This window comes from Phalangium opilio, unplaced genomic scaffold (assembly GCF_054372755.1).
Source record: "Phalangium opilio isolate 3A_F unplaced genomic scaffold, DU_Popi_V2 ptg000037l_1, whole genome shotgun sequence".
Taxonomy (NCBI): Eukaryota; Metazoa; Arthropoda; class Arachnida; order Opiliones; family Phalangiidae; genus Phalangium; species Phalangium opilio.
Genome location: NW_028324160.1, coordinates 1,499,842 through 1,518,814, shown reverse-complemented (window position 1 = coordinate 1,518,814; position 18,973 = coordinate 1,499,842). Strand labels below are relative to the sequence as shown.

General features: G+C 47.2%; 2 non-coding genes across 2 annotated transcripts; both read left to right on the top strand.

Annotated features, from left to right (window-relative positions):
- The first annotated feature begins 10,241 nt into the window (after positions 1-10,241).
- Positions 10,242-10,314, top strand: TRNAD-GUC (transfer RNA aspartic acid (anticodon GUC)). The gene has a single exon. It is a non-coding gene; the product is annotated as a tRNA-Asp (tRNA).
- Positions 10,315-13,327: 3,013 nt separating this feature from the next.
- On the top strand, positions 13,328-13,400 carry TRNAD-GUC (transfer RNA aspartic acid (anticodon GUC)). The gene has a single exon. It is a non-coding gene; the product is annotated as a tRNA-Asp (tRNA).
- Positions 13,401-18,973: the final 5,573 nt, after the last annotated feature.

Sequence of the window (18,973 nt, the reverse complement as noted above, 5' to 3'; positions counted from 1 at the left end):
CCACTCGGGAGCGGTGTTGTGAGATCTCAAATGTAACGTAAAAATCCAAAGTTTTTCCACAATACCTGACGGCCATTTATTTTCAGAGCTTCCATGGCTCAATGGTTAGCGCGTTCGGCTGTTAACCAAAAGGTTGGTGGTTCGAACCCATCCGTGAGCGGTGTTGTAAGGTCTCAGATGTGATGTAAAAAAGCAAAGTTTTCCACAATACCTGACGACCATTTCATTCCTGAGCTTCCTTGGCTCCATGGTTAGCGCTTTCGGATGTTAAACAAAAGGTTGGTGGTTCGAGCCCACCCGGGAGCGGTGTTGTGAAGTCTCAAATGTAACGTAAAAAGCCAAATTTTTTCCACAATACCTGACGACCGTTTAATTTTTGGGCTTCCGTGGCGCAATGGTTAGCGCGTTCAGCTGTTATCCAAAAGACTGGTGGTTCGAGCCCACCCGGGAGCGGGGTTTTAAGATCTCAAATGTAACGTAAAAAGCCAAAGTTTTTCCACACTACTTGACGACCATTTAATTCCTGAGCTTCCGTGGCTCAATGGTTAGCGCGTTCGGCTGTTAACTGAAAGGTTGGTGGTTCGAGCCCACCCGGGAGCAGTGTTGTGGGGTCTCAGATGTGACGTAAAAAGCCAAAGTTTTCCCACAATACCTGACGACCATTTAATTTTTGGGCTTTCGTGGCGCGATTGTTAGCGCGTTCGGCTGTTAACCGAAAGGTTGGTGGTTCGAGCCCATCCGGGAGCAGTGTTGTGAGGTCTCAGATGTGACGTAAAAAGTCAAAGTTTTTCCACAATACCTGACGACCATTTCATTCCTGAGCTTCCTTGGCTCCATGGTTAGCGCGTTCGGATGTTAACCAAAAGGGTGGTGGTTCGAGCCCACCCGGGAGCGGTGTTGTGAAGTCTGAGATGTAACGTAAAAAGCCAAAGTTTTTCCACAAACCTGACGACCATTTCATTCCTGAGCTTCCTTGGCTCCATTGTTAGCGCGTTCAGCTGTTATTCAAAAACCTGGTGGTTCGAGCCCACCCGGGAGCGGTGTTTTAAGATCTCAAATGTAACGTAAAAAGCCAAAGTTTTTCCACAATACTGGACGACCATTTAATTTTTGGGCTTCCGTGGCGCAATGGTTAGCGCATTCGGCTGTTAACCGAAAGGTTGGTGGTTCGAGCCCATCCGGGAGCGGTGTTGTGAGGTCTCAGATGTGACGAAAAAAGTCAAGGTTTTTCCACAATACCTGACGACCATTTCATTCCTGAGCTTCCTTGGCTCCATGGTTAGCGCGTTCGGATGTTAACCAAAAGGTTGGTGGTTCGAGCCCATCCGGGAGCGGTGTTGTGAGGTCTCAGATGTGACGAAAAAAGTCAAGGTTTTTCCACAATACCTGACGACTATTTAATTTTTGGGCCTCCGTGGCGCAATGGTTAGCGCGTTCAGCTGTTATTCAAAAACCTGGTGGTTCGAGCCCACCCGGGAGCGGTGTTTTAAGATCTCAAATGTAACGTAAAAAGCCAAAGTTTTTCCACAATACCTGACGACCATTTCATTCCTGAGCTTCCTTGGCTCCATGGTTAGCGCGTTCGGATGTTAACCAAAAGGTTGGTGGTTCAAGCCCACCCGGGAGCGGTGTTGTGGAATCTCAAATGTAACGTAAAAAGCCAAAGTTTTTCCACAATACCTGACGAACATTTAATTTTTGGGCTTCCGTTGCGCAATGGTTAGCGCGTTCAGCTGTTACAAGAAAGGTTGGTGGTTCGAGCCCACTCGGGAGCGGTGTTGTGAGATCTCAAATGTAACGTAAAAATCCAAAGTTTTTCCACAATACCTGACGGCCATTTGTTTTATGAGCTTCCATGGCTCAATGGTTAGCGCGATCGGCTGTTAACCGAAAGGTTGGTGGTTCGAGCCCACCCGGGAGCGGTGTTGTGAAGTCTCAAATGTAACGTAAAAAGCCAAATTTTTTCCACAATACCTGACGACCGTTTAATTTTTGGGCTTCCGTGGCGCAATGGTTAGCGCGTTCAGCTGTTATCCAAAAGACTGGTGGTTCGAGCCCACCCGGGAGCGGTGTTTTAAGATCTCAAATGTAACGTAAAAAGCCAAAGTTTTTCCACACTACTTGACGACCATTTAATTCCTGAGCTTCCGTGGCTCAATGGTTAGCGCGTTCGGCTGTTAACTGAAAGGTTGGTGGTTCGAGCCCACCCGGGAGCAGTGTTGTGAGGTCTCAGATGTGACGTAAAAAGCCAAAGTTTTCCCACAATACCTGACGACCATTTAATTTTTGGGCTTTCGTGGCGCGATTGTTAGCGCGTTCGGCTGTTAACCGAAAGGTTGGTGGTTCGAGCCCATCCGGGAGCAGTGTTGTGAGGTCTCAGATGTGACGTAAAAAGTCAAAGTTTTTCCACAATACCTGACGACCATTTCATTCCTGAGCTTCCTTGGCTCCATGGTTAGCGCGTTCGGATGTTAACCAAAAGGGTGGTGGTTCGAGCCCATCCGGGAGCGGTGTTGTGAGGTCTCAGATGTGACGAAAAAAGTCAAGGTTTTTCCACATTACCTGACGACTATTTAATTTTTGGGCCTCCGTGGCGCAATGGTTAGCGCGTTCAGCTGTTATTCAAAAACCTGGTGGTTCGAGCCCACCCGGGAGCGGTGTTTTAAGATCTCAAATGTAACGTGTTAGCGCGTTCAGCTGTTATTCAAAAACCTGGTGGTTCGAGCCCACCCGGGAGCGGTGTTTTAAGATCTCAAATGTAACGTAAAAAGCCAAAGTTTTTCCACAATACCTGACGACCATTTCATTCCTGAGCTTCCTTGGCTCCATGGTTAGCGCGTTCGGATGTTAACCAAAAGGGTGGTGGTTCGAGCCCACCCGGGAGCGGTGTTGTGAAGTCTGAGATGTAACGTAAAAAGCCAAAGTTTTTCCACAAACCTGACGACCATTTCATTCCTGAGCTTCCTTGGCTCCATTGTTAGCGCGTTCAGCTGTTATTCAAAAACCTGGTGGTTCGAGCCCACCCGGGAGCGGTGTTTTAAGATCTCAAATGTAACGTAAAAAGCCAAAGTTTTTCCACAATACTGGACGACCATTTAATTTTTGGGCTTCCGTGGCGCAATGGTTAGCGCATTCGGCTGTTAACCGAAAGGTTGGTGGTTCGAGCCCATCCGGGAGCGGTGTTGTGAGGTCTCAGATGTGACGAAAAAAGTCAAGGTTTTTCCACAATACCTGACGACCATTTCATTCCTGAGCTTCCTTGGCTCCATGGTTAGCGCGTTCGGATGTTAACCAAAAGGTTGGTGGTTCGAGCCCATCCGGGAGCGGTGTTGTGAGGTCTCAGATGTGACGAAAAAAGTCAAGGTTTTTCCACATTACCTGACGACTATTTAATTTTTGGGCCTCCGTGGCGCAATGGTTAGCGCGTTCAGCTGTTATTCAAAAACCTGGTGGTTTGAGCCCACCCGGGAGCGGTGTTTTAAGATCTCAAATGTAACGTGTTAGCGCGTTCAGCTGTTATTCAAAAACCTGGTTGTTCGAGCCCACCCGGGAGCGGTGTTTTAAGATCTCAAATGTAACGTAAAAAGCCAAAGTGTTTCCACAATACCTGACGACCATTTCATTCCTGAGCTTCCTTGGCTCCATGGTTAGCGCGTTCGGATGTTAACCAAAAGGTTGGTAGTTCAAGCCCACCCGGGAGCGGTGTTGTGGAATCTCAAATGTAACGTAAAAAGCCAAAGTTTTTCCACAATACCTGACGAACATTTAATTTTTGGGCTTCCGTTGCGCAATGGTTAGCGCGTTCAGCTGTTACAAGAAAGGTTGGTGGTTCGAGCCCACTCGGGAGCGGTGTTGTGAGATCTCAAATGTAACGTAAAAATCCAAAGTTTTTCCACAATACCTGACGGCCATTTGTTTTATGAGATTCCATGGCTCAATGGTTAGCGCGTTCGGCTGTTAACCGAAAGGTTGGTGGTTCGAACCCATCCGTGAGCGGTGTTGTGAGGTCTCAGATGTGACGTAAAAAGTCAAAGTTTTTCCACAATACCTGACGACCATTTATTTTCTGAGCTTCCATGGCTCAATGGTTAGCGCGTTCGGCTGTTAACCGAAAGGTTGGTGGTTCGAGCCCACCCGGGAGCGGTGTTGTGAGATCTCAAATGTAACGTAAAAAGCCAAAGTTTTTCCACAATACCTGACGACCGTTTAATTTTTGGGCTTCCGTGGCGCAATGGTTAGCGCGTTCAGCTGTTATTCAAAAGACTGGTGGTTCGAGCCCACCCGGGAGCGGTGTTTTAAGATCTCAAATGTAACGTAAAAAGCCAAAGTTTTTCCACAATACTTGACGACCATTTAATTCCTGAGCTTCCGTGGCTCAATGGTTAGCGCGTTCGGCTGTTAACTGAAAGGTTGGTGGTTCGAGCCCACCCGGGAGCAGTGTTGTGAGGTCTCAGATGTGACGTAAAAAGTCAAAGTTTTTCCACAATACCTGACGACCATTTCATTCCTGAGCTTCCTTGGCTCCATGGTTAGCGCGTTCGGATGTTAACCAAAAGGTTGGTGGTTCGAGCCCACCCGAGAGCGGTGTTGTGAAGTCTCAAATGTAACGTAAAAAGCCAAAGTTTTTCCACAATACCTGACGACCATTTCATTCCTGAGCTTCCTTGGCTCCATGGTTAGCGCGTTCGGATGTTAACCAAAAGGGTGGTGGTTCGAGCCCACCCGGGAGCGGTGTTGTGAAGTCTCAGATGTAACGTAAAAAGCCAAAGTTTTTCCACAAACCTGACGACCATTTCATTCCTGAGCTTCCTTGGCTCCATTGTTATCGCGTTCAGCTGTTATTCAAAAACCTGGTGGTTCGAGCCCACCCGAGAGCGGTGTTTTAAGATCTCAAATGTAACGTAAAAAGCCAAAGTTTTTCCACAATACCTGACGAACATTTAATTTTTGGGCTTCCGTTGCGCAATGGTTAGCGCGTTCAGCTGTTACAAGAAAGGTTGGTGGTTCGAGCCCACTCGGGAGCGGTGTTGTGAGATCTCGAATGTAACGTAAAAATCCAAAGTTTTTCCACAATACCTGACGGCCATTTGTTTTATGAGCTTCCATGGCTCAATGGTTAGCGCGTTCGGCTGTTAACCGAAAGGTTGGTGGTTCGAACCCATCCGTGAGCGGTGTTGTGAGGTCTCAGATGTGACGTAAAAAGTCAAAGTTTTTCCACAATACCTGACGACCATTTATTTTCTGAGCTTCCATGGCTCAATGGTTAGCGCGTTCGGCTGTTAACCGAAAGGTTGGTGGTTCGAGCCCACCCGGGAGCGGTGTTGTGAGATCTCAAATGTAACGTAAAAATTCAAAGTTTTTCCACAATACCTGACGAACATTTAGTTTTTGGGCTTCCGTTGTGCAATGGTTAGCGCGTTCAGCTGTTAAAAGAAAGCTTGGTGGTTCGAACCCATCCGTGAGCGGTGTTGTGAGGTCTCAGATGTGATGTAAAAAGTCAAAGTTTTTCCACAATACCTGACGACCATTTCATTCCTGAGCTTCCTTGGCTCCATGGTTAGCGCGTTCGGATGTTAACCAAAAGGTTGGTGGTTCGAGCCCACCCGGGAGCGGTGTTGTGAAGCCTCAAATGTAACGTAAAAAGCCAAAGTTTTTCCACAATACCTGACGACCGTTTAATTTTTGGGCTTCCGTGGCGCAATGGTTAGCGCGTTCAGCTGTTATTCAAAAGACTGGTGGTTCGAGCCCACCCGGGAGCGGTGTTTTAAGATCTCAAATGTAACGTAAAAACCAAAGTTTTTCCACAATACTTGACGACCATTTAATTCCTGAGCTTCCGTGGCTCAATGGTTAGCGCGTTCGGCTGTTAACTGAAAGGTTGGTGGTTCGAGCCCACCCGGGAGCAGTGTTGTGAGGTCTCAGATGTGACGTAAAAAGTCAAAGTTTTTCCACAATACCTGACGACCATTTCATTCCTGAGCTTCCTTGGCTCCATGGTTAGCGCGTTCGGATGTTAACCAAAAGGTTGGTGGTTCAAGCCCACCCGGGAGCGGTGTTGTGGAATCTCAAATGTAACGTAAAAAGCCAAAGTTTTTCCACAATACCTGACGACCATTTAATTTTTGGGCTTCCGTTGCGCAATGGTTAGCGCGTTCAGATGTTGAAAGAAAGGTTGGTGGTTCGAGCCCACTCGGGAGCGGTGTTGTGAGATCTCAAATGTAACGTAAAAATCCAAAGTTTTTCCACAATACCTGACGGCCATTTATTTTCAGAGCTTCCATGGCTCAATGGTTAGCGCGTTCGGCTGTTAACTGAAAGGTTGGTGGTTCGAGCCCACCCGGGAGCAGTGTTGTGAGGCCTCAGATGTGACGTAAAAAGTCAAAGTTTTTCCACAATACCTGACGACCATTTCATTCCTGAGCTTCCTTGGCTCCATGGTTAGCGCGTTCGGATGTTAACCAAAAGGGTGGTGGTTCGAGCCCACCCGGGAGCGGTGTTGTGAAGTCTCAAATGTAACGTAAAAAGCCAAAGTTTTTCCACAATACCTGACGACTATTTAATTTTTGGGCTTCCGTGGCGCAATGGTTAGCGCGTTCAGCTTTTATTCAAAAACCTGGTGGTTCGAGCCCACCCGGGAGCGGTGTTTTAAGATCTCAAATGTAACGTAAAAAGCCAAAGTTTTTCCACAATACTGGACGACCATTTAATTTTTGGGCTTCCGTGGCGCAATGGTTAGCGCATTCGGCTGTTAACCGAAAGGTTGGTGGTTCGAGCCCATCCGGGAGCGGTGTTGTGGAATCTCAAATGTAACGTAAAAAGCCAAAGTTTTTCCACAATACCTGACGACCATTTAATTTTTGGGCTTTCGTGGCGCGATTGTTAGCGCGTTCGGCTGTTAACCGAAAGGTTGGTGGTTCGAGCCCATCCGGGAGCAGTGTTGTGAGGTCTCAGATGTGACGTAAAAAGTCAAAGTTTTTCCACAATACCTGACGACCATTTCATTCCTGATCTTCCTTGGCTCCATGGTTAGCGCGTTCGGATGTTAACCAAAAGGTTGGTGGTTCGAGCCCACCCTGGAGCGGTGTTGTGTAATCTCAAATGTAACGTAAAAAGCCAAAGTTTTTCCACAATACCTGACGACCATTTAATTTTTTGGCTTTCGTGGCGCGATTGTTAGCGTGTTCGGCTGTTAACCGAAAGGTTGGTGGTTCGAGCCCATCCGGGAGCAGTGTTGTGAGGTCTCAGATGTGACGTAAAAAGTCAAAGTTTTTCCACAATACCTGACGACCATTTCATTCCTGAGCTTCCTTGGCTCCATGGTTAGCGCGTTCGGATGTTAACCAAAAGGGTGGTGGTTCGAGCCCACCCGGGAGCGGTGTTGTGAAGTCTCAAATGTAACGTAAAAAGCCAAAGTTTTTCCACAAACCTGACGACCATTTAATTTTTGGGCTTCCGTGGCGCAATGGTTAGCGCGTTCAGCTGTTATTCAAAAACCTGGTGGTTCGAGCCCACCCGGGAGCGGTGTTTTAAGATCTCAAATGTAACGTAAGAAGCCAAAGTTTTTCCACAATACTGGACGACCATTTAATTTTTGGGCTTCCGTGGCGCAATGGTTAGCGCATTCGGCTGTTAACCGAAAGGTTGGTGGTTCGAGCCCATCCGGGAGCGGTGTTGTGAGGTCTCAGATGTGACGAAAAAAGTCAAGGTTTTTCCACAATACCTGACGTCCATTTAATTTCTGAGCCTCCTTGGCTCCATGGTTAGCGCGTTCGTATGTTAACCAAAAGGTTGGTGGTTCGAGCCCACCCGAGAGCGGTGTTGTGAAGTCTCAAATGTAACGTAAAAAGCCAAAATTTTTCCACAATACCTGACGACCATTTCACTCCTGAGCTTCCTTGGCTCCATGGTTAGCGCGTTCGGATGTTAACCAAAAGGTTGGTGGTTCGAGCCCACCCGGGAGCGGTGTTGTGAAGTCTCAAATGTAACGTAAAAAGCCAAAGTTTTTCCACAATACCTGACGACCATTTAATTTTTGGGCTTCCGTTGCGCAATGGTTAGCGCGTTCAGATGTTGAAAGAAAGGTTGGTGGTTCGAGCCCACTCGGGAGCGATGTTGTGAGATCTCAAATGTAACGTAAAAATCCAAAGTTTTTCCACAATACCTGACGGCCATTTATTTTCAGAGCTTCCATGGCTCAATGGTTAGCGCGTTCGGCTGTTAACCGAAAGGTTGGTGGTTCGAACCCATCCGTGAGCGGTGTTGTGAGGTCTCAGATGTGATGTAAAAAACAAAGTTTTCCACAATACCTGACGACCATTTCATTCCTGAGCTTCCTTGTCTCCATGGTTAGCGCGTTCGGATGTTAACCAAAAGGTTGGTGGTTCGAGCCCACCCGGGAGCGGTGTTGTGAAGTCTCAAATGTAACGTAAAAAGCCAAAGTTTTTCCACAATACCTGACGACCGTTTAATTTTTGGGCTTCCGTGGCGCAATGGTTAGCGCGTTCAGCTGTTATCCAAAAGACTGGTGGTTCGAGCCCACCCGGGAGCGGTGTTTTAAGATCTCAAATGTAACGTAAAAAAGCCAAAGTTTTTCCACAATACTTGACGACCATTTAAATCCTTAGCTTCCGTGGCTCAATGGTTAGCGCGTTCGGCTGTTAACTGAAAGGTTGGTGGTTCGAGCCCACCCGGGAGCAGTGTTGTGAGGCCTCAGATGTGACGTAAAAAGTCAAAGTTTTTCCACAATACCTGACGACCATTTCATTCCTGAGCTTCCTTGGCTCCATGGTTAGCGCGTTCGGATGTTAACCAAAAGGGTGGTGGTTCGAGCCCACCCGGGAGCGGTGTTGTGAAGTCTCAAATGTAACGTAAAAAGCCAAAGTTTTTCCACAATACCTGACGACTATTTAATTTTTGGGCTTCCGTGGCGCAATGGTTAGCGCGTTCAGCTTTTATTCAAAAACCTGGTGGTTCGAGCCCACCCGGGAGCGGTGTTTTAAGATCTCAAATGTAACGTAAAAAGCCAAAGTTTTTCCACAATACTGGACGACCATTTAATTTTTGGGCTTCCGTGGCGCAATGGTTAGCGCATTCGGCTGTTAACCGAAAGGTTGGTGGTTCGAGCCCACGCGGGAGCGGTGTTTTAAGATCTCAAATGTAACGTAAGAAGCCAAAGTTTTTCCACAATACTGGACGACCATTTAATTTTTGGGCTTCCGTGGCGCAATGGTTAGCGCATTCGGCTGTTAACCGAAAGGTTGGTGGTTCAAGCCCATCCGGGAGCGGTGTTGTGAGGTCTCAGATGTGACGAAAAAAGTCAAGGTTTTTCCACAATACCTGACGTCCATTTCATTTCTGAGCCTCCTTGGCTCCATGGTTAGCGCGTTCGGATGTTAAACAAAAGGTTGGTGGTTCGGGCCCACCCGGGTGCGGTGTTGTGAAGTTTCAAATGTAACGTTAAAAGCCAAAGTTTTTCCACAATACCTGACGAACATTTAATTTTTGGGCTTCCGTGTTGCAATGGTTAGCGCGTTCAGCTGTTAATCGAAAGGTTGGTGGTTCGAGCTCACCCGGGAGCGGTGTTGTGAGATCTCAGATGTATTGTAAAAATCCAAAGTTTTTCCACAATACCTGACGAACATTTAATTTTTGGGCTTCCGTGTTGCAATGGTTAGCGCGTTCAGCTGTTAATCGAAAGGTTGGTGGTTCGAGCCCACCCGGGAGCGGTGTTGTGAGGTCTCAGATGTGACGTAAAAAGTCAAAGTTTTTCCACAATACCTGACGACCATTTACTTTCTGAGCTTCCATGGGTCAATGGTTAGCGCGTTCGGCTGTTAACCGAAAGGTTGGTGGTTCGAGCCCACCCGGGAGCGGTGTTGTGAGATCTCAAATGTAACGTAAAAATCCAAAGTTTTTCCACAATACCTGACGAACATATAATTTTTGGGCTTCCGTTGCGCAATGGTTAGCGCGTTCAGCTGTTAAGAGAAAGGTTGGTGGTTCGAGCCCACCCGGGAGCGGTGTTGTGAGATCTCAAATGTAACGTAAAAATCCAAAGTTTTTCCACAATACCTGACGAACATTTAATTTTTGGGGCTTCCGTTGCGCAATGGTTAGCGCGTTCAGCTGTTAAAAGAAAGGTTGGTGGTTCGAGCACACTCGGGAGCGGTGTTGTGAGATCTCAAATGTAACGTAAAAATCCAAAGTTTTTCCACAATACCTGACGGCCATTTATTTTCTGAGCTTCCATGGCTCAATGGTTAGCGCGTTCGGCTGTCAATCGAAAGGTTGGTGGTTCGAGCCCATCCGGGAGCGGTGTTGTGAGATCTCAAATGTAACGTAAAAAGCCAAAATTTTTCCACAATACCTGACGACCATTTCACTCCTGAGCTTCCTTGGCTCCATGGTTAGCGCGTTCGGATGTTAACCAAAAGGTTGGTGGTTCGAGCCCACCCGGGAGCGGTGTTGTGAAGTCTCAAATGTAACGTAAAAAGCCAAAGTTTTTCCACAATACCTGACGACCATTTAATTTTTGGGCTTCCGTTGCGCAATGGTTAGCGCGTTCAGATGTTGAAAGAAAGGTTGGTGGTTCGAGCCCACTCGGGAGCGATGTTGTGAGATCTCAAATGTAACGTAAAAATCCAAAGTTTTTCCACAATACCTGACGGCCATTTATTTTCAGAGCTTCCATGGCTCAATGGTTAGCGCGTTCGGCTGTTGACCGAAAGGTTGGTGGTTCGAACCCATCCGTGAGCGGTGTTGTGAGGTCTCAGATGTGATGTAAAAAACAAAGTTTTCCACAATACCTGACGACCATTTCATTCCTGAGCTTCCTTGTCTCCATGGTTAGCGCGTTCGGATGTTAACCAAAAGGTTGGTGGTTCGAGCCCACCCGGGAGCGGTGTTGTGAAGTCTCAAATGTAACGTAAAAAGCCAAAGTTTTTCCACAATACCTGACGACCGTTTAATTTTTGGGCTTCCGTGGCGCAATGGTTAGCGCGTTCAGCTGTTATCCAAAAGACTGGTGGTTCGAGCCCACCCGGGAGCGGTGTTTTAAGATCTCAAATGTAACGTAAAAAAGCCAAAGTTTTTCCACAATACTTGACGACCATTTAAATCCTTAGCTTCCGTGGCTCAATGGTTAGCGCGTTCGGCTGTTAACTGAAAGGTTGGTGGTTCGAGCCCACCCGGGAGCAGTGTTGTGAGGCCTCAGATGTGACGTAAAAAGTCAAAGTTTTTCCACAATACCTGACGACCATTTCATTCCTGAGCTTCCTTGGCTCCATGGTTAGCGCGTTCGGATGTTAACCAAAAGGGTGGTGGTTCGAACCCATCCGTGAGCGGTGTTGTGAGGTCTCAGATGTGATGTAAAAAACAAAGTTTTCCACAATACCTGACGACCATTTCATTCCTGAGCTTCCTTGTCTCCATGGTTAGCGCGTTCGGATGTTAACCAAAAGGTTGGTGGTTCGAGCCCACCCGGGAGCGGTGTTGTGAAGTCTCAAATGTAACGTAAAAAGCCAAAGTTTTTCCACAATACCTGACGACCGTTTAATTTTTGGGCTTCCGTGGCGCAATGGTTAGCGCGTTCAGCTGTTATCCAAAAGACTGGTGGTTCGAGCCCACCCGGGAGCGGTGTTTTAAGATCTCAAATGTAACGTAAAAAAGCCAAAGTTTTTCCACAATACTTGACGACCATTTAAATCCTTAGCTTCCGTGGCTCAATGGTTAGCGCGTTCGGCTGTTAACTGAAAGGTTGGTGGTTCGAGCCCACCCGGGAGCAGTGTTGTGAGGCCTCAGATGTGACGTAAAAAGTCAAAGTTTTTCCACAATACCTGACGACCATTTCATTCCTGAGCTTCCTTGGCTCCATGGTTAGCGCGTTCGGATGTTAACCAAAAGGGTGGTGGTTCGAGCCCACCCGGGAGCGGTGTTGTGAAGTCTCAAATGTAACGTAAAAAGCCAAAGTTTTTCCACAATACCTGACGACTATTTAATTTTTGGGCTTCCGTGGCGCAATGGTTAGCGCGTTCAGCTTTTATTCAAAAACCTGGTGGTTCGAGCCCACCCGGGAGCGGTGTTTTAAGATCTCAAATGTAACGTAAAAAGCCAAAGTTTTTCCACAATACTGGACGACCATTTAATTTTTGGGCTTCCGTGGCGCAATGGTTAGCGCATTCGGCTGTTAACCGAAAGGTTGGTGGTTCGAGCCCACGCGGGAGCGGTGTTTTAAGATCTCAAATGTAACGTAAGAAGCCAAAGTTTTTCCACAATACTGGACGACCATTTAATTTTTGGGCTTCCGTGGCGCAATGGTTAGCGCATTCGGCTGTTAACCGAAAGGTTGGTGGTTCAAGCCCATCCGGGAGCGGTGTTGTGAGGTCTCAGATGTGACGAAAAAAGTCAAGGTTTTTCCACAATACCTGACGTCCATTTCATTTCTGAGCCTCCTTGGCTCCATGGTTAGCGCGTTCGGATGTTAAACAAAAGGTTGGTGGTTCGGGCCCACCCGGGTGCGGTGTTGTGAAGTTTCAAATGTAACGTTAAAAGCCAAAGTTTTTCCACAATACCTGACGAACATTTAATTTTTGGGCTTCCGTGTTGCAATGGTTAGCGCGTTCAGCTGTTAATCGAAAGGTTGGTGGTTCGAGCTCACCCGGGAGCGGTGTTGTGAGATCTCAGATGTATTGTAAAAATCCAAAGTTTTTCCACAATACCTGACGAACATTTAATTTTTGGGCTTCCGTGTTGCAATGGTTAGCGCGTTCAGCTGTTAATCGAAAGGTTGGTGGTTCGAGCCCACCCGGGAGCGGTGTTGTGAGGTCTCAGATGTGACGTAAAAAGTCAAAGTTTTTCCACAATACCTGACGACCATTTACTTTCTGAGCTTCCATGGGTCAATGGTTAGCGCGTTCGGCTGTTAACCGAAAGGTTGGTGGTTCGAGCCCACCCGGGAGCGGTGTTGTGAGATCTCAAATGTAACGTAAAAATCCAAAGTTTTTCCACAATACCTGACGAACATATAATTTTTGGGCTTCCGTTGCGCAATGGTTAGCGCGTTCAGCTGTTAAGAGAAAGGTTGGTGGTTCGAGCCCACCCGGGAGCGGTGTTGTGAGATCTCAAATGTAACGTAAAAATCCAAAGTTTTTCCACAATACCTGACGAACATTTAATTTTTGGGGCTTCCGTTGCGCAATGGTTAGCGCGTTCAGCTGTTAAAAGAAAGGTTGGTGGTTCGAGCACACTCGGGAGCGGTGTTGTGAGATCTCAAATGTAACGTAAAAATCCAAAGTTTTTCCACAATACCTGACGGCCATTTATTTTCTGAGCTTCCATGGCTCAATGGTTAGCGCGTTCGGCTGTCAATCGAAAGGTTGGTGGTTCGAGCCCATCCGGGAGCGGTGTTGTGAGATCTCAAATGTAACGTAAAAAGCCAAAATTTTTCCACAATACCTGACGACCATTTCACTCCTGAGCTTCCTTGGCTCCATGGTTAGCGCGTTCGGATGTTAACCAAAAGGTTGGTGGTTCGAGCCCACCCGGGAGCGGTGTTGTGAAGTCTCAAATGTAACGTAAAAAGCCAAAGTTTTTCCACAATACCTGACGACCATTTAATTTTTGGGCTTCCGTTGCGCAATGGTTAGCGCGTTCAGATGTTGAAAGAAAGGTTGGTGGTTCGAGCCCACTCGGGAGCGATGTTGTGAGATCTCAAATGTAACGTAAAAATCCAAAGTTTTTCCACAATACCTGACGGCCATTTATTTTCAGAGCTTCCATGGCTCAATGGTTAGCGCGTTCGGCTGTTGACCGAAAGGTTGGTGGTTCGAACCCATCCGTGAGCGGTGTTGTGAGGTCTCAGATGTGATGTAAAAAACAAAGTTTTCCACAATACCTGACGACCATTTCATTCCTGAGCTTCCTTGTCTCCATGGTTAGCGCGTTCGGATGTTAACCAAAAGGTTGGTGGTTCGAGCCCACCCGGGAGCGGTGTTGTGAAGTCTCAAATGTAACGTAAAAAGCCAAAGTTTTTCCACAATACCTGACGACCGTTTAATTTTTGGGCTTCCGTGGCGCAATGGTTAGCGCGTTCAGCTGTTATCCAAAAGACTGGTGGTTCGAGCCCACCCGGGAGCGGTGTTTTAAGATCTCAAATGTAACGTAAAAAAGCCAAAGTTTTTCCACAATACTTGACGACCATTTAAATCCTTAGCTTCCGTGGCTCAATGGTTAGCGCGTTCGGCTGTTAACTGAAAGGTTGGTGGTTCGAGCCCACCCGGGAGCAGTGTTGTGAGGCCTCAGATGTGACGTAAAAAGTCAAAGTTTTTCCACAATACCTGACGACCATTTCATTCCTGAGCTTCCTTGGCTCCATGGTTAGCGCGTTCGGATGTTAACCAAAAGGGTGGTGGTTCGAGCCCACCCGGGAGCGGTGTTGTGAAGTCTCAAATGTAACGTAAAAAGCCAAAATTTTTCCACAATACCTGACGACTATTTAATTTTTGGGCTTCCGTGGCGCAATGGTTAGCGCGTTCAGCTTTTATTCAAAAACCTGGTGGTTCGAGCCCACCCGGGAGCGGTGTTTTAAGATCTCAAATGTAACGTAAAAAGCCAAAGTTTTTCCACAATACTGGACGACCATTTAATTTTTGGGCTTCCGTGGCGCAATGGTTAGCGCATTCGGCTGTTAACCGAAAGGTTGGTGGTTCGAGCCCATCTGGGAGCGGTGTTGTGGAATCTCAAATGTAACGTAAAAAGCCAAAGTTTTTCCACAATACCTGACGACCATTTAATTTTTGGGCTTTCGTGGCGCGATTGTTAGCGCGTTCGGCTGTTAACCGAAAGGTTGGTGGTTCGAGCCCATCCGGGAGCAGTGTTGTGAGGTCTCAGATGTGACGTAAAAAGTCAAAGTTTTTCCACAATACCTGACGACCATTTCATTCCTGAGCTTCCTTGGCTCCATGGTTAGCGCGTTCGGATGTTAACCAAAAGGTTGGTGGTTCGAGCCCACCCTGGAGCGGTGTTGTGTAATCTCAAATGTAACGTAAAAAGCCAAAGTTTTTCCACAATACCTGACGACCATTTAATTTTTTGGCTTTCGTGGCGCGATTGTTAGCGCGTTCGGCTGTTAACCGAAAGGTTGGTGGTTCGAGCCCATCCGGGAGCAGTGTTGTGAGGTCTCAGATGTGACGTAAAAAGTCAAAGTTTTTCCACAATACCTGACGACCATTTCATTCCTGAGCTTCCTTGGCTCCATGGTTAGCGCGTTCGGATGTTAACCAAAAGGGTGGTGGTTCGAGCCCACCCGGGAGCGGTGTTGTGAAGTCTCAAATGTAACGTAAAAAGCCAAAGTTTTTCCACAAACCTGACGACCATTTAATTTTTGGGCTTCCGTGGCGCAATGGTTAGCGCGTTCAGCTGTTATTCAAAAACCTGGTGGTTCGAGCCCACCCGGGAGCGGTGTTTTAAGATCTCAAATGTAACGTAAGAAGCCAAAGTTTTTCCACAATACTGGACGACCATTTAATTTTTGGGCTTCCGTGGCGCAATGGTTAGCGCATTCGGCTGTTAACCGAAAGGTTGGTGGTTCGAGCCCATCCGGGAGCGGTGTTGTGAGGTCTCAGATGTGACGAAAAAAGTCAAGGTTTTTCCACAATACCTGACGTCCATTTAATTTCTGAGCCTCCTTGGCTCCATGGTTAGCGCGTTCGTATGTTAACCAAAAGGTTGGTGGTTCGAGCCCACCCGAGAGCGGTGTTGTGAAGTCTCAAATGTAACGTAAAAAGCCAAAATTTTTCCACAATACCTGACGACCATTTCACTCCTGAGCTTCCTTGGCTCCATGGTTAGCGCGTTCGGATGTTAACCAAAAGGTTGGTGGTTCGAGCCCACCCGGGAGCGGTGTTGTGAAGTCTCAAATGTAACGTAAAAAGCCAAAGTTTTTCCACAATACCTGACGACCATTTAATTTTTGGGCTTCCGTTGCGCAATGGTTAGCGCGTTCAGATGTTGAAAGAAAGGTTGGTGGTTCGAGCCCACTCGGGAGCGATGTTGTGAGATCTCAAATGTAACGTAAAAATCCAAAGTTTTTCCACAATACCTGACGGCCATTTATTTTCAGAGCTTCCATGGCTCAATGGTTAGCGCGTTCGGCTGTTAAACGAAAGGTTGGTGGTTCGAACCCATCCGGGAGCGGTGTTGTGAGGTCTCAGATGTGATGTAAAAAACAAAGTTTTCCACAATACCTGACGACCATTTCATTCCTGAGCTTCCTTGTCTCCATGGTTAGCGCGTTCGGATGTTAACCAAAAGGTTGGTGGTTCGAGCCCACCCGGGAGCGGTGTTGTGAAGTCTCAAATGTAACGTAAAAAGCCAAAGTTTTTCCACAATACCTGACGACCGTTTAATTTTTGGGCTTCCGTGGCGCAATGGTTAGCGCGTTCAGCTGTTATCCAAAAGACTGGTGGTTCGAGCCCACCCGGGAGCGGTGTTTTAAGATCTCAAATGTAACGTAAAAAAGCCAAAGTTTTTCCACAATACTTGACGACCATTTAAATCCTTAGCTTCCGTGGCTCAATGGTTAGCGCGTTCGGCTGTTAACTGAAAGGTTGGTGGTTCGAGCCCACCCGGGAGCAGTGTTGTGAGGCCTCAGATGTGACGTAAAAAGTCAAAGTTTTTCCACAATACCTGACGACCATTTCATTCCTGAGCTTCCTTGGCTCCATGGTTAGCGCGTTCGGATGTTAACCAAAAGGGTGGTGGTTCGAGCCCACCCGGGAGCGGTGTTGTGAAGTCTCAAATGTAACGTAAAAAGCCAAAGTTTTTCCACAATACCTGACGACTATTTAATTTTTGGGCTTCCGTGGCGCAATGGTTAGCGCGTTCAGCTTTTATTCAAAAACCTGGTGGTTCGAGCCCACCCGGGAGCGGTGTTTTAAGATCTCAAATGTAACGTAAAAAGCCAAAGTTTTTCCACAATACTGGACGACCATTTAATTTTTGGGCTTCCGTGGCGCAATGGTTAGCGCATTCGGCTGTTAACCGAAAGGTTGGTGGTTCGAGCCCACGCGGGAGCGGTGTTTTAAGATCTCAAATGTAACGTAAGAAGCCAAAGTTTTTCCACAATACTGGACGACCATTTAATTTTTGGGCTTCCGTGGCGCAATGGTTAGCGCATTCGGCTGTTAACCGAAAGGTTGGTGGTTCAAGCCCATCCGGGAGCGGTGTTGTGAGGTCTCAGATGTGACGAAAAAAGTCAAGGTTTTTCCACAATACCTGACGTCCATTTCATTTCTGAGCCTCCTTGGCTCCATGGTTAGCGCGTTCGTATGTTAACCAAAAGGTTGGTGGTTCGAGCCCACCCGAGAGCGGTGTTGTGAAGTCTCAAATGTAACGTAAAAAGCCAAAATTTTTCCACAATACCTGACGACCATTTCACTCCTGAGCTTCCTTGGCTCCATGGTTAGCGCGTTCGGATGTTAAACAAAAGGTTGGTGGTTCGGGCCCACCCGGGTGCGGTGTTGTGAAGTTTCAAATGTAACGTTAAAAGCCAAAGTTTTTCCACAATACCTGACGAACATTTAATTTTTGGGCTTCCGTGTTGCAATGGTTAGCGCGTTCAGCTGTTAATCGAAAGGTTGGTGGTTCGAGCTCACCCGGGAGCGGTGTTGTGAGATCTCAGATGTATTGTAAAAATCCAAAGTTTTTCCACAATACCTGACGAACATTTAATTTTTGGGCTTCCGTGTTGCAATGGTTAGCGCGTTCAGCTGTTAATCGAAAGGTTGGTGGTTCGAGCCCACCCGGGAGCGGTGTTGTGAGGTCTCAGATGTGACGTAAAAAGTCAAAGTTTTTCCACAATACCTGACGACCATTTACTTTCTGAGCTTCCATGGGTCAATGGTTAGCGCGTTCGGCTGTTAACCGAAAGGTTGGTGGTTCGAGCCCACCCGGGAGCGGTGTTGTGAGATCTCAAATGTAACGTAAAAATCCAAAGTTTTTCCACAATACCTGACGGCCATTTATTTTCAGAGCTTCCATGGCTCAATGGTTAGCGCGTTCGGCTGTTGACCGAAAGGTTGGTGGTTCGAACCCATCCGTGAGCGGTGTTGTGAGGTCTCAGATGTGATGTAAAAAACAAAGTTTTCCACAATACCTGACGACCATTTCATTCCTGAGCTTCCTTGTCTCCATGGTTAGCGCGTTCGGATGTTAACCAAAAGGTTGGTGGTTCGAGCCCACCCGGGAGCGGTGTTGTGAAGTCTCAAATGTAACGTAAAAAGCCAAAGTTTTTCCACAATACCTGACGACCGTTTAATTTTTGGGCTTCCGTGGCGCAATGGTTAGCGCGTTCAGCTGTTATCCAAAAGACTGGTGGTTCGAGCCCACCCGGGAGCGGTGTTTTAAGATCTCAAATGTAACGTAAAAAAGCCAAAGTTTTTCCACAATACTTGACGACCATTTAAATCCTTAGCTTCCGTGGCTCAATGGTTAGCGCGTTCGGCTGTTAACTGAAAGGTTGGTGGTTCGAGCCCACCCGGGAGCAGTGTTGTGAGGCCTCAGATGTGACGTAAAAAGTCAAAGTTTTTCCACAATACCTGACGACCATTTCATTCCTGAGCTTCCTTGGCTCCATGGTTAGCGCGTTCGGATGTTAACCAAAAGGGTGGTGGTTCGAGCCCACCCGGGAGCGGTGTTGTGAAGTCTCAAATGTAACGTAAAAAGCCAAAATTTTTCCACAATACCTGACGACTATTTAATTTTTGGGCTTCCGTGGCGCAATGGTTAGCGCGTTCAGCTTTTATTCAAAAACCTGGTGGTTCGAGCCCACCCGGGAGCGGTGTTTTAAGATCTCAAATGTAACGTAAAAAGCCAAAGTTTTTCCACAATACTGGACGACCATTTAATTTTTGGGCTTCCGTGGCGCAATGGTTAGCGCATTCGGCTGTTAACCGAAAGGTTGGTGGTTCGAGCCCAT